Source organism: Columba livia, chromosome W, assembly GCF_036013475.1.
Source record: "Columba livia isolate bColLiv1 breed racing homer chromosome W, bColLiv1.pat.W.v2, whole genome shotgun sequence".
NCBI lineage: Eukaryota > Metazoa > Chordata > Aves > Columbiformes > Columbidae > Columba > Columba livia.
Window position 1 is genome coordinate 22,962,932 of NC_088641.1, and position 15,699 is coordinate 22,978,630.

Below are 15,699 nucleotides of genomic sequence, written 5' to 3' on the forward strand. Positions count from 1 at the left end.
GCAGCCTGTTCCAGTGTTCTGTCACCCTCACTGAGAAGAACCTTCTTCTCATATTTAAGTGTAACCTCCTAAGTTCCAGTTTGTACCCATTGCCCGTTGTCCTATCATTGGCTGTCACTGAGAAGAGCCTGGCTTCATCCTCGTGACACTCACCCTTTATATATCTGTAAGCATTAATGAGGTCACCCTTTAGTCTCCTCCAAGCTAAAGAGACCCAGCTCCCTCAGCCTTTCCTCATAAGGGAGATGCTCCACTCCCTTAATCATCTTTGTTGTCCTGCGCTGGACTCTCTCCAGCAGTTCCCTGTCCTTCTTGAACTGAGGGGCCCAGAACTGGACACAATATTCCAGATGCGGTCTCACCACGGCAGAGTAGAAGGGAAGGAGAACCTCTCTCAACCTACTAACCACCCCTCTTGTAATACACCTCAGGATGCCACAAGGGCACAGTGCTGGCTCATGGTCATCCTGCTGTCCACCAGGACGCCCAGGTCCCTTTCCCCTACACTGGTCTCTAACAGGCCATTCCCCAACATATACTGGAACCTGGGGTCGTTCCTGACCAGATGCAAGACTCTACACTTGCCCTTGTTATATTTCATTAAATTTTTCCCTGCCCAACTCTCCAGCCTGTCCAGGTCTTGCTGGATGGCAGCACAGCCTTCTGGCGTGTCAGCCACTCCTCCCAGCTTGGTGTCATCAGCAAACTTGCTGACAGTGCACTCTATTCCCTCATCCAATTCATTGATGAATATATTGAAAAATACCAGCCCCAGTACTGACCCTTGAGGCACTCCACTAGATACAGGCCTCCAACTAGACTCTGCCCCATTGACCACAACTCTGGCTTCTTCAGCCAGTTCGCAGTCCACCTCACTACCCGATCATCCAGTCCACACTTCCTCAATTTAGCAGCGAGGATACTGTGGGGACTGTGTCAAATGCTTTACTGAAATCAAGACAGACCACATCCACCACTCTGCCATCATCTATCCACCTCGTTATGTCCTCATAAAAGGCTATAACGTTGGTTAAGCATGACTTTACCTTGGTGAAGCCATGTTGACTGCCCCTAATGACTCTCTTATCCTTGATATGCCTTGAGATGGCACCAAGGATAGGTTGTTCCACCACCTTCCCAGGGATGGAGGTGAGGCTGACCAGTCTATAGTTACCTGGGTCCTCCTTCTTGCCCTTTTTGAAGACTGGAGTGACATTTGCTTTCCTCCAGTCCTCAGGCACCTTTCCCGTTTCCCACAACTTAGCAAAGACGATGGAGAGTGGCCTAGCAATAACTTCAGCCAGCTCCCTTAGCACTCATCTGGACCCATGGATTTATGGATGTCCAGATTGCTTACAGAATCACAGAATCACAGAATCGACTGGGTTGGAAAAGACCTCAGAGATCATCGAGTCCAACCCTTGGTCCAACTCTAGTCCATTTACTAGATCATGGCACTAAGTGCCATGTCCAATCTCAGTTTAAAAACCTCTAGGGACGGCGAGTCCACTACCTCCCTGGGCAGGCCATTCCAATGCCTGATCACTCTCTCTGTAAAGAATTTCTTTCTAATATCCAGCCTAAATTTCCCCTGGTAGAGTTTAAGCCCATGCCCCCTTGTCCTATTGCTAACTGCCTGGGAGAAGAGACCAATCCCCACCTGGCTATAACTTCCCTTCAGGTAGTTATAGAGAGTGATGAGGTCACCTCTAAGCCTCCTCTTCTCTAGACTAAACAACCCCAGCTCCCTCAGCCTCTCCTCATAGGTCTTATGTTCAAGTCCCTTCACCAGTCGTGTTGCTCTTCTCTGGACCCGCTCCAGCACTTCAATGTCTTTCCTGAACTGAGGGGCCCAGAACTGAACACAATACTCCAGGTGTGGCCTCACCAATGCAGAGTACAGGGGAAGGATCACTTCCCTTGTCCTCCTGACCACGCTATTTTTGATACAGGACAGGATACTGTTGGCCTTCTTGGCCACCTGGGCACACTGTTGGCTCATGTTGAGCTTCCTGTCAATTAGCACCCCCAGGTCCCTTTCTGTCTGACTGCTCTCCAGCCACTCTGCGCCCAGCCTGTAGCGCTGCAGGGGGTTGTTGTGACCAAAGTGCAGCACCCGGCATTTGGCCTTATTGAACTTCATCCCATTGGAATCAGCCCATTTTTCCAGTCTATCCAGATCCCTCTGCAGAGCCCTCCTGCCTTCCAGCAGGTCGACACTCCCTCCCAGCTTGGTGTCATCAGCAAATTTGCTGATGATGGTCTCAATCCCCTCATCTAAATCATCAATAAAGATGTTAAACAGGACTAGACCCAACACTGACCCCTGGGGAACACCACTAGTGACTGGCCGCCAGCTGGATGCAGCCCCATTCACCAGCACTCTCTGGGCCCGGCCCTCCAGCCAGTTCTTAATCCAGCGTAGAGTACACTTGTCCAAGCCATGGGCTACCAGCTTTTGCAAGAGTATATTATGGGAGACAGTGTCAAAGGCCTTGCTGAAGTCCAGATAGACCACATCCACAGCTTTCCCCTCATCCACCAGGTGAGTCACCTGATCATAAAAGGAGATCAGGTTGGTCAGACAGGACCTGCCCCTCCTAAACCCATGCTGGCTGGGTCTGATCGCTTGTCCATCCTGAAGGTGCTGTGTGATTCCATTCAGGATGATCTGCTCCATAACCCTGCCAGGCACCGAGGTCAGGCTGACAGGCCTGTAGTTGCCAGGGTCAGCTCTGCAGCCCTTTTTGTGGATTGGGGTAACGTTGGCCAATTTCCAATCATAAGGGACCTCCCCAGTGAGCCAGGACTGTTGGAAGATGATGGAGAGCGGCTTGGCAAGTTCTTCTGCTAGCTCCCTCATCACCCTAGGATGGATCCCATCTGGTCCCATAGACTTGTGAGGATCCAGATGGCTCAGTAAATCACCAACTATTTCCTCCTGGAATACAAGGGGCCTATTTGGCTTCCTATCTCTGCCAACCACCTCCAGAGATGAGTTGTCCTGAGGGCCACCTGTATTACTGGTAAAAACTGAGGCAAAGTAGGTATTAAGTACCTCAGCTTTCTCCTCATCTTTGTTAACTATATTTCCTTCAGAGTCCAACAGAGAATGGAGGTTTTCCTTGCCCCTCCTTTTGTTATTAACATATTTGAAGAAGGACTTTTTATTATCCCTGACAGAATTGGCCAAGTTAACTTCAAATTGCACTTTTGTTTCCCTGATCTTTTTTCTGCATGATCTAGCTATTTCCATAAATTCTTCATAAGTAGCCAGCCCTTTTTTCCACAGTCGGTAAAGTCTCTTTTTATTTCTGATTTCATTCAAAATCTCCCTGTTTAGCCAAGCCGGTTGTCTTCCCCGCCGGCTAGCCTTTCGGCACACTGGTATAGCCTGTTCCTGTGCACTCAAAACCACCTGCTTGAAGCATGTCCAACCCTCCTGGGCCCCCTTGTTTTTAAGCATTGTTTCCCAGGGTATGCTCTGAACTAGACTTCTGAATAGGCAAAAATCTGCCCTCCGGAAGTCCAGCGTAGAGGTTTTGTTAATGGTTCTCCCTGCATCTCTGAGTATTGAAAATTCTATTATTTCATGGTCGCTATGCCCCAGGCGGCCTCCAACCACTACATCTCCCACCAGCCCTTCTCTGTTTGTAAACAGTAGGTCTAGCGGGGTCTTGCCCCTGGTGGGCTCATTTACCAGCTGATGAAGGAAATTGTCCTCTATACACTCTAGAAACTTCCTAGACTGCCTCTTCTGTGCAGTATTGAGCTCCCAGCAGATATCCGGCAGGTTAAAGTCACCCACAAGAACAAGGGCCGTCGATTTTGAGACATCTGCCAGCTGCTTGTAGAATAATTCATCTCCTTCATCGTCCTGGTTGGGTGGTCTGTAACAGACACCCACGAGGATGTCAGCCTTGTTGGACTTCCCCCTGATTCTGGTCCACAGGCACTCAACCTTGTCACTGCTGACCTCAAGTTTAACAGAGTCGAGTGACTCTCTAACATATAAAGCCACCCCTCCACCTCTCCTACCCTGCCTATCTTTTCTGAAGAGCTTGTAGCCACACATAGCAGCACTCCAGTCATATGAGTCATCCCACCATGTTTCTGTGATGGCAACTATGTCATAGCTTTCCTGCTGCACGATGGCTTCCAGCTCCTCTTGTTTGTTGCCCATACTGCGTGCATTAGTGTACATGCACTTCAAGTGGGCTGCTGATTTCCCTCTTAATTTGGGCTTTCCATCCATAGGCTGATTTTTGGAGAGCCCAGTTTCAATCCCTTCCCCCTTCAAACCTAGTTTAAAGCCCTCCTGATCAGTTCCAGTTCAGTTACATCTAAGGCAATACCTGAAATTAGTTTGAAACACTTCAGATCTATTTGTTACATGATAGCTTATCTGTATTGCCTTTAGGTTGAACTGGTATTTTGCAGTAGTTTTTAGATTTAGGGATTTCTGTGATTTTTCTTTTGGTCTAAGGAAGAGATAAGAAGTAAAGGCTGCTTTGCTGCTTTGTATGTGTCCTGGTTTTGTTTAAAAGAAGACCAAGTCTCTTTTAGTGAATTTTCCTTTTAGCTAAGTTCTTCTAAGTAACTACATTTTTCTGAAGTTGGCTGCATGTTTTTGAGACACTGTTCACTCTGGAGCTGATAATGGTAGTAATGGTATGCAGAGAAGGCCCAGGTTTATCCTTATTGCTATGGCGGCCAAGGTTGCTGATAAATTTTTCACATCCCGTAAGTGAGAGGAGCATACTTGCAAGGAGGGGCGGACAGAACAGGTGACCAAAATTGACCAACTAGGTGTTCCATGCCATTCATGTCATACACCGTATAAAACTGGGAGATCACGAGGGTCTCGAGCTCTCTTTGTCCATGGCTGGCATCTGAAGAGGACCCTGCCTGTTCTGCCTGAGATCCTAGGCCTTGTTCCAGGCTGTGCATCCCTGAATCCAGTTCCTGTCTAACTGCTGAGTCCAGCCCAGGACTTCTGGATGTCTGCCCTGCAGCTGCTGGAGCAACTCCAGCTCCTGCTGCAGGCTGCTGCTGGGCTATGCCAGGGAATTCAAGATTGGTTTTGTATATTTTGCATTATTTTCTTTCTCATTATTAGTAAAGCATTTTTTTTTAACTTTCCAACTTGTAAGCCTCTTTCCCTTTTCCTCCTATTCCCTTTCCTTAGTGGAGAGGGCGGGGGGTTAACAGAGAGCATCTGCCATGGTTTATCGTCACCCTGCAATAAACAGTGACAGTGTGATACAAATTCTTGTATACTGCATGTTATTACTGTGACCAGTTATTTTTTTATTCATGTGTATGACTGTTGCAAGCAGTAAAGTTATAGCAATGTGTGTACCTTCTACTTTTAGGTCTGAAGCATCTCTGCATCACTGTCTTCTTTTTAGTTTGTAATGATTTTTTTTTTTTTTTAGTTTGAAAAATGTATTATAATGGTGAACCAAATAATTTTAAAGATGTGAATTCTGAACAATGGTGTATTGCAAATTGGGGCATATTATGGGTCTCGTCTGCCACTTGGTGATACTTTGTTTTACAACTATGGATTATTGCCTTTGGTGTTGTCATTATTTTAAAAGTGAGAATTTGACTTAGTGACACGAATGATGAGATCTTTAAGTGGCTAAAATAATGTAAATCAGTAGTTGCTCAGTTCATAGAGATGTAATTTTCTCACCAGAGAATGGAGTATGGACAGCTGAAATTTTTAGGTAGTGTTATTACCCAAAGAGAATCTAAAACTTAATTTTGTTTTCTAATATGTAAACAGGAAAAAAAGTTTTCAGCCTGTACCTTAGGTTTATTTTTAAATGTTGAAAAGTGTAATTTAAATAATATTGAAAACTAAAAGCACTGTATAAAAGGGTGTTTTTTAATGTAAGAGAAATACAGTTTCAATTGTGTTTCATTTTTAGCTTATCAAAAATGTCTCTGTATGCGGTATTTTTTTTTTTCAAATTCAAAAATGGTTCATTTGTAAGTCTTATTGCAAGATCTGAGCATGTTAGTATGGGGTTTTGTTCTGTACTCTCTTGAATATAAAACATCTTAATAAACTTGTCTAACGATATGTGGAGGCAGCTACTTTCCCCCTAGTTTGAGGAGGCACAGCTCTAACTTCGATTCTATATTGTTTAAGTAAACACTACAGTTGAGAAGCTATGAACTTCAGCTTTCACAATGTTTGCTGAAGCCATGAACTCTTACTATCCAAAGAGAGAAAAAAAAGAAAAAAAATTATCACTGCAGTTTTATGATTGTTGAGCTTAATACAGGAGGACACTGAACACAAAAATGAATTTTTAACTGTTTCTATATTTTCTTCTGGAAACTTTCAGCTTACAGTTATTTTTTTATTAGTTGCATTTTTTCTCTTAATCTAGTGCCAAATAATTACTCACTAAAGCAGGAAATAGAAATAAAGATAAATTCTTTTTAGAGGAAGTGATTGAAAATTAACTAAAAAAGTGACGGTCTTAAAATCAAACTTGTTTGTGTATATGGCTTTTTCATCTACTTGTTTTAAGAAAACAGGCAGACATAAGTGTTAGTATTAGTCTTTTCTTAAGTGTGGTGCTTCAGTTCAGACCTTGGGAAGATTCCATGCTTCTTCCCCTCTTCTGTTTTTCTCTCTATATAAATCTTACATTTCTTTTTAAAGATAGAGCATAAAGAAAACCTTTAATTTTAAAGTAATATTTTAAAGGGTTGATTAAGATTACTGGATTTAGAAGTTCAAAGCAAATACATTGGTCCACATGAAACGTAAACATTTAACAAATGTATAATCATCTGCTTTCATCAGATTTGTGTATTACTGTGGTGACCTAGCATTTTCCATAATTGCTCCTCTGCTTTGTTCAGTTTTAAGGGAATACTATTATTTTGTTAAGACTTGTTTAATAAGTCTTCTGAGCTGTTAAATACTCGTCTTTCTACTAGCTTGGCATTTTCCTCACAAGTATTCAATTGTCATGCATCCCAGTCATCCTGCCTAGTCTAGTCTAAACTACATATCTAGTAATAGACTAGACTTGTCTGAACTGTGCTGTAAATCATACTAACCCACAGTCCAGGTCAGTATCAAAGCAAAATGGTATTTCCGAATGAAACATAATACAGAATAAATAGAGAGATGTTATGAGATGTATATATCAACCAGGAACAAAGAGGAGGTGCTCTTTGGTTTATTTTCATGTGCCCACTTTAGTTCTCCTCTTGCCAGAGGAGATTTTGAGAAGATGTGTTATTAAAGAGTTAGTTGGGATGCAGAGAAGAGGGCCCAGACTCTATAAAAGATGTTGACTGGATGTTTATAATGTTGATTATAAGGTGTTACTTGATCTGTCCAAATTCCACTTGTATCAGCAAAAAGATCCTTTGATCTGTTAAAGAACCTTAGAGTTATGATATGGTTGTTCTGTTGCTTAATCTCCAAAGAAGATGGAAAGATAACAGCTGTACATTTATGGTGTGGGCCTGAAGAGCTAGAGGCTGCTTTATAGTGCTATTTCTCAGAAAATGTGGAACACACAATAAATCACTGAAATATTCTGTTCTTCACTCTTCTAATTTTATAACAGGACTTGTAGCACTTGCTTTGTTCAACTGAAGCACGGCAAAGCTGAATTTTATTGAAGTATACTTTACAAGCTTTTGATAGAAGAAAGTGTTAGACCTGGTTCATTGCATTGCACTGAATGTATTAGAAATGGGTGTTAATTGTGCTTTTATGGCTAGATGAAAGATGGTAGCTAAGTACTGCATAAGGTAATTCATTGTAATAAATCAGATTCCCTTTGATAATTTTTACCTGGGGTAATTTATAGTTGTAAGGAGTGTAGTAATTCAGTAGATGCTAATAAAACATAGAAAACCTGCTTCTGTTATTTAAGAACTTTCTGTTTTTCTGTCAGATGTGTAACTCTATTCCAATAGCAGCTCATAACTGCAATTGGAAAGAGTAGTACATCCCTTTTGAAGTGATCTTGTTTCATTGTCTCTGTGTCATCCTCTGCCCATAAGAAATTTTGCCTTTATGCTCCTTATAGAGATGAATAGAGATCTATAAAGAGCATAAAGGCAAAATTTATTTTAGGCTATATCAGCCTTCCAGATCATAGTTCTCAAAAGCTTTATAAAAGCAGTCAAGCATGATTCTTCTCTCTGCTTCCCACAATTTTAGAAGAGCAGAGAGGACTACGTAACTGTCTAAGCCTGCTTGTTCTACTATTGATTCATCTTCTGACTTACATTTACACACAGGAGATGTAAAATGCCTAATATTAGTGATCAAACATTTCTGGCTATGAAAATATGATTATTTATGCCATGTAAACTGTTGCTGCTGCTTGGTGCTTAGCTAATTGGAAGCTGTGACAATGTGTGTGGGGGGTGTTTGTTTGGGGTTTTGTTGTTGTTGATATTTGGCGCTCTTTTTTTTTTTGTGAGAACTGCATATGATTCAGTCTCCCCATTTCCTTTTGTATTATGAAGGTGTGAACTCCATGAAGGATTAATGGCTCTACTGGTTGAAGAGGACTGCATGTGTAGAAGTGCATGTGTAGAAGTGGATTAATTGTAATGTGAGACAGAGGAATGAAAGTAGTTTGCAATGAGACCCTGCTGTTATAGGGGTGCTTAGGCAGGATGCTGATTTGGGGCTTATACAGAAACTTGGCTTTACCACTGTGATTTGATAACCTTGAACGTGATGTTCCAGAAAGCTGGTGGTGGCCTTACTTTTTGGATCACTGGGCTACTGTTGACAATATACCCTTTCTGTCACAATACTTTGAATTGATAAATGGGAACCTTCATTTTATAATATGGTTCTGTGTATCACCAAGGCTTTGCAAAATGCAGTCTGGGATTTGCTGTAGCAATACCTTGTTTTGAAAATAGGCTGGTTTTAAGTCCTGAGGGAGAAATCTCCAAGAAAGGTTCAGGCTCTTTAAGGCTTGTTGAGGAAATTACAGTGGAGAAACATAAGTGTTGAAGCCAGAATCCATACTGAAATTTAAAAAAGTAAAAGCGTGATAGATGGTGTAGGAAGAGCATCTTTTTTGAGAAGTTACACTATGCTTCAGTGCAGTATAAAGTTTACTGCTATAGCACCCTCTTTTGAGCTATTGCAGTAACTTTTCAGATATCATTTTAAATGCTGTATATTTAGACATATAGTGTGCTACAGACATTGTTATAAGCTTACTACAAAGCATCGCTATTTTTAGTACCCTACCACTGCTATTTTGGTACCCTGATGCTAAAATGCTCTGGAATGTGATGTACCTATTCATACATTAATAGGAGATATTCTGTGTACAGGTTACAGGGCTTTTTAAGTCATGTCTGGAATAGCTCATTTTGACTTTGAGGACATGTCACATTTGTTACCTGGTGCTTTGGACCAACACTAGGGGACTGAGGCTGATATGTGGTAGAAGTTTGCATTTGATTACATGCAGCATCATAGCTGATGAAACATATTTGTTCAAACTGTTTCTTTTTTGGGGAAAGGGTAATTTAAAATGCTTGGGAGCACAAAGGTGCTTTAACTTAATCTAAATCAAGAGAAAATGAAGTAAATCTGAACTATGTGGTCTTTACTCAGTCTTTGACTGCAATGAGGTGGGAACTCCAAAAGAGATGGAAACTGTAAGGTTTGATTCTGCTGACATGGCACTAGGCAGAGTACCATAGTGGCAGTATGCAACACTAGGCCTCCCAGTCAGCATGGCTGAGTTCCAGGGGACTGCTGGAAGGACAGACTATGCAAGTGTAGGAGTATAAGGAAAAATAAACGGTGTATCTTCCATTCTGTTCCTAGTGCTTGGAGCTCTTACAGTCAACATGTTCTCTGCATTCAAACCTTCCCTTTTGTTCTTTGAAACTCTCCAATAACCAAACAAACCAAACCACCCACAAACAAAAAACCACACACACACCAAAAAAAAAAAAAAACAACCGAAAACCCAACAACAAATCAACAACAAAACAACAACAAAAAAACCCAAACAAACAAACAAACAAACCCCACAAAAAACAACAGCCCACGATCTTATAAAATAGCATTCTCTCTTACACCTGTAACATTCTCCATTGTTTCTTCATGTACTAGCATCAGCACACCTTTTCTTTAGATCTGGAGAGCAGAAACTGAGTCACAGTATTACAAACAAATTGACTTTTTGCCAATCAAATATTTTAAGGACACAGAAGGCTGCATTTAAAGTAAAGTTCACTGCAGTCCTGCAATTTCAAATATACAAATATGGAAACAGAGAGAAGAAACCCTGATGCTTGATGAAATGTAAGAAACATTCTTACAGCAAATGACAATTGTATAGTGGGTTTATGAATACACACACAACCCTTTTTGGAAATGCAGATGACTCAATCATTCCAATGGAGATATGGCCCATATATGGTGAATTTAAGTATACTGCTGTAGCTTGGCTTTTCTTATTTTTACATTTTGCGAAATCTTGAGGGTCTTCTGACTGAGGTTAAATGGACATTGAAACAGGGTGAATAGAATTGTGTTCTGCTGGCTTGTGTTTTAACTGTTTTTGGAGCCAGGACTTTTCTTGGCATCCACAAAATCTCTGTGTTAGAAGTAGAAATATTTTTATTTTTTCCTAGTAGGATCTTAACTAGCAATGTTAATTTTCATTGAGTTAGTGTATTCCATATACATTTTATCATAATTTTTCCACAAATGCTCTGTAGGATTGGAAGGACATTTGTATGACCCAGTGTATCTGGAGCTAGCACATACGTTGAAGTTCTAATTTGTTATTGCTTTTTTTAGCTATGAGGTACTAAGCCATTCAGTATTGAGAAGCTACAATACTCTCTGTGCTTACATAGATAGCTTGTCTATGTATGTTTTTATGGGCATTGGCAGTTACAACTGGTTTGACACAGCTATGATAATTAAAAATTGCAGAAACACAGGTAACCTCCTTTCCAGAAGTGAGTATGTAGCACTTGAATATAACACACAGAAGTTGCAGTGGCCACATTCATTTCAAGACAGAATGTAACCCACCAAAGCCATCCAGATACAGAACGCACAGCCACAGTATCATACCAAAAGGGAATTACTAAGCCTTACGAATTCTAATTCTGGCAACTCCCAGTAACCATTCACTTGAAATGAATACCAGAATGTTTATTTAATTGCCACTCACAAGAAAGATGAAGGTTGCTGACAGCTGGGTACCTTGGCTTGAACTGCTACCACCAAAGTTCAACAGTAGCAGTTACTATTTGGGAAAGGTCAGAGACTACTCATGAGAGCTTTATGGTTCTGCTATCCTTTTCCATACTGGCTGTAGACTGCAATTTTTCAGGTAAAGTAGCATGTCTCCTATTCTCCAGAGTCTGCCTAGACTCTAGCATCTCCAGTAAGGACCTGAACCCATTTCATCACAAGTTCCCTAACCTGTGCTGGTTGTTGCTGTGTCTGTTGTTCCTTAGGATTTTTCTTTGTCCTGCCTGTGTCTACCACTTCAACAAATCCAAATTACTTCCTTGTTTAGTTTGTTTCTGTAAAGTTTCTGCCCTGGCCCAGGGTGAAGGCTTTGTGCTAGGAAACATTTAAGGGGTCTCTGATGGATGATGTGAATGACAGTTTCTAGCACTGCAGATGGTTTTCAGTTTTATTAATCAACTGGTGCTTCCACTGTAGAAATAAAATAGATATGGAGATAAGATTACTTCTCCCCATAGGCATGGAGTGATTTGTCTTAGCAGCAAACTTCTGTAAACAGTGCTCAGAAGTGACTGATGTAAGCTGTTATGAGTTTTATTACCTACATTCATAAAGATCCCATCAACACAATACTAGAACACAATTAACATAATTTGGGGAAAGGGTAATTTAATAATTAATTTAATAATTAATAATTTGGGCAGTAGAGAGACACTTCTTCACGAAAAGAGTGCCATTGAGAGAGAGAGAAAAAGGCAAACCAAGATCCTGTGAAACAAAGTCAAAAGGTCCAAGACAAGTGTCTTTTGTAAGTAGAGGGCTTTAAGTACTTCATTATTTTACAATTTTTGTAGCAGTAACTGGGATTGACTCAGATTGACAGGATCCCCCTGTGCTCTCTGCTTTCAAGAGGACTGTTCAAGTGCAGATGCCATTGCACCATTAAGGTGGCTTTTAAGGTTGCCAAAGTACCCCAAAGGCTTAGATTGTTAGGGGATTTATAGATATTCTGTGGTTATTATTATTTTATTTGGTAGTTAATACAGAATGAAAAAACTCTGGAATATTGTAGTCACTGCAATCTCCTATTTCAGTGCTGTCTAGCTACTGCACTGTAGTCTGACCTTAATTATAAGAAGAAGTGTAGAAAAATATATCTGTGTGTCCATAGTACATTAAAGTATGCAAGAAAAAAAATTATCTACTCTGGGTACCAGAAAAAATAGGTATGTATTAACTTAGCTCTTTGATAGTGCTAATCTACTCGCTACCATAGCTATACTCTTTTTGGTGCCACAGCTGACTCAGTAATATGCCATGACTTCTCTTTTTCTGGGTTGCCTACCTAGCTTTTGAGTCTGTTATTAGATACACTTTAGAAATATGTGTACCGAGAAGAATTTGTTTTCAGGAACACAGGTATGGAAGCACTCCTGTTTTGAAACAGATTTGGCATGTTTTTCTAAGTCTTTCTCTGGCATATGCACTATGCTGCTGGCAACCAAGATTATTAGCCATAGACCTTATCTAGACTCTATGAAAATGGTCATATCCTGTATGGGAACAGCAGTTCCAGCTAAAGGGCCTTGGACAGATTATACAGAAGTATGGTTTTTATGACTGTAAGAAATGAAAGCCTGAACCAGTGAGAATGATATCTCAGGTCGGAAAACCGCCCCCTTATGTATGATGTGTGAATGTCCTTGGGCCTGGTCTGTGAATGAGTGGGAACGTAACTGAAACAAAGATAACATCAGTGTGGTGTGTTTTTAATAACAATCATTGGGAAAACATCTTATGTAACATCTTAGTCCAGGTCCGTATCTGTAAGTCCTATAAATTGTCACTGACTAATAAAGAAGGCCTCAGCCTGGCTCAGCTCTCTGCTCTGCCCAGCTCTGCATTCCTTCCTGAACAAGATATCTGTCTGTGTATGCATTTCTGTCTGCATCCCGGTGTGCGTCGTTTCTAATAGCCGCAAATGGTGCCCCGTGTGAGTGTGTGACCCCTGGAGGCTCTTCATCGAGTAGTGTGTTTGGTGGCGACCACGCCATCTGACAGGTGAGTAAATTTTATTTGTGGCCACATTAATCCCTACAGTATAAATAGGGACAAGCAGTCCTCGTGGAACGAGAGAGCTGTGGGATTGCGCTAGTATGGGGCAAGCTGCTTCTCAGGAACATACATTTTATTTGCAGGTTTTATTGCAGATATTCCGTTTTTCTGGTTATCGTACTTCTGAGAAGCAGGTCGCTTTGCTCCTGGTATGGGTGAGAGAGAATCGTGCTTGAGTTCCGAGTGAGGGGACGTTTGACAGTAAAATTTGGAAACAGATCGGGGAACATCTACACATGCAAAAGAATTTAGTTTTTACAGTCCCCGATGGTTTGCATGTAACTTGGAGATTTGTGTACTCAACGCTATCGCAGTTGCAGTTGGCAGAGCAAATAATGCAAGGGCAAACAGGGGAGGATGGACAGAAAAACACAAATGAGCAGGTTGCTAATGATTTGAGTCTTGACAGCACTGACAGCATTAATCCTTTTGAGTCAAGCTCTGTAGATCTCAAAAAAGAGTCAGTTTTATATCCATCATTAATGCCATCACAGCTGTGTAAAGATAAGGCAGAAATTTGTGAGGAGCTGGGTCAGGAGTCTAAAACTCTGCCCTCAGCATCTCCTTTGCCTGATTTTAATGATGCTTATACAGCACACAGTAACCCCTTCATGACTATGACAGCAGAACACAAAGGGGTGATGCAAAATGCCGTGAAAAGGCTATGGAGCACGGTGATTTTTCTTTCGCCTTTCCAGTTATTTACAAACCACAACAACCACCAGAACACGATGGGCTACCTTATACAATGGTTAAGGAGTTAAAAAAATCTGTGCAAGAGAATGGGTTACACAGTCCTTTTACAATGGGAATTATTGAAGGTATTGGTGCCACATACGTAATGACTCCATGGGATTGGAAATTGCTTGCTAAAACAATTTTGACACCAGACCAATATTCTGTGTGGCAATTAGAGAATAAAGATCTTGTGATTGAACAGGTCATGAAAATTTGTCATCAGGAGCAGGGATAAATCAGGATATGTTGCTAGGAACTGGACAGTATATCACTCCACAGGCGCAGGCTGGGCTTCCGCAGCAGGTTTTTGAACAGGCAACTCGTCTTGCTATTACAGCGTGGCGTCAGGTCCTGGAGGCAGGGCAGCGCATCAGCTCGTTTGCAACAATAAGACAGGGACCGCAGGAGTCTTACATAAACTTCATTGACAGATTGCAAACTGCTATAGCAAGGCAGATTGAAAATGAAGATGCAGCAAAACTTTTACTGCTTCAACTGACATATGACAATGCTAACTCTGACTGCCAGGCTGCTTTGTTGTCATTGGTGAAAGATAAAGCCACTGCCACTGCTTGGGCAGCGGGGGTCAGGTGCCGATTAGGCTCCAGCGCGCACTGACCTGTTTTGTCAGGGGGACCCAGCGGCATCTCCACCTGGCTGAGCAGTAAGCGGCCCAAAGGTACAATGCTAAAATCGAGATATTGTCGTAAATTAGTGTGACTGTGATCCATCTGCATATTTGAACTTGGTGTTTGATTTGCATATCTGAGCTCAATATTTTAATTTGCATATTTACATATTTGGTACCAAAATAATTTTGTTTGGGGAGATAATTACAAAATGGGAACCGGTTACGCTACTAAAATATCACCTTGCTCCGCCTTAGGACACATCCTTATACATTACAGTAATTGCTCTTATTGTTATCTAATAATTTTGAGACCAGAAAAGAATTTAAGTTGTTAAACTCTGATTCGCATTGAATTTATGTGCTAGTTGGAGGTATGGGAAATAAAACTAAATGCTATGATGGATGTGCGCTTGGAAGAGGTTGTATTTAAAAGTTCCTAGAATATGAACTAATTTGGATCTAGGAAAATTAAAATAATGGATTGATGGTTAATATGCTCTTTATTGACATCTGCAAGACATTGCAAAAGGTACATGGGGCTTAGGAATGTAACTATTGCTCAGCTAATTAGAATTGCATAGAATGTATTATGGCTGGAATGAAATAGGAACATTAAAAAGCAAAATATCCCAGGCCTGTGTCAAGCTGCAAGATAAAACTAGCTCCCTGGCAGCTCCCGGGCAGCTCCCACTTAGCACCAGCAATTAACGCCACCTGTGTGGCTTTGCCTGTATCTGAACTGCAGCAAAAAGAGAAAGAAAAAGAAAAAAAAAAAAAAAAGAAAAAAAAAAAAAAAAAGAGAAAAACCTGGCTGCCCACTTTCAAGGCGGCAAAAGGGGGGTTTTCTCTCCCCCCCACTGCAGCGATGTTGTAATACTGAATGGAGCAGTCTGAGGGTGAAATTTAAAGGCATTGTCACGGAGGCACCCCGAGGTTAGTTTAAGGGACAACAGGGTCCAAAACAACTTTTATT

The 15,699-nt window shown here is 41.3% G+C and overlaps 1 protein-coding gene across 2 annotated transcripts in view; it reads left to right on the forward strand.

Moving 5' to 3' along the window:
* The window catches only part of LOC135577193 (splicing regulatory glutamine/lysine-rich protein 1-like), a 101,329-nt gene that overhangs the window by 66,458 nt on the left and 19,172 nt on the right, over positions 1–15,699 (forward strand). The gene's annotated exons all lie outside the window — the stretch shown is intronic.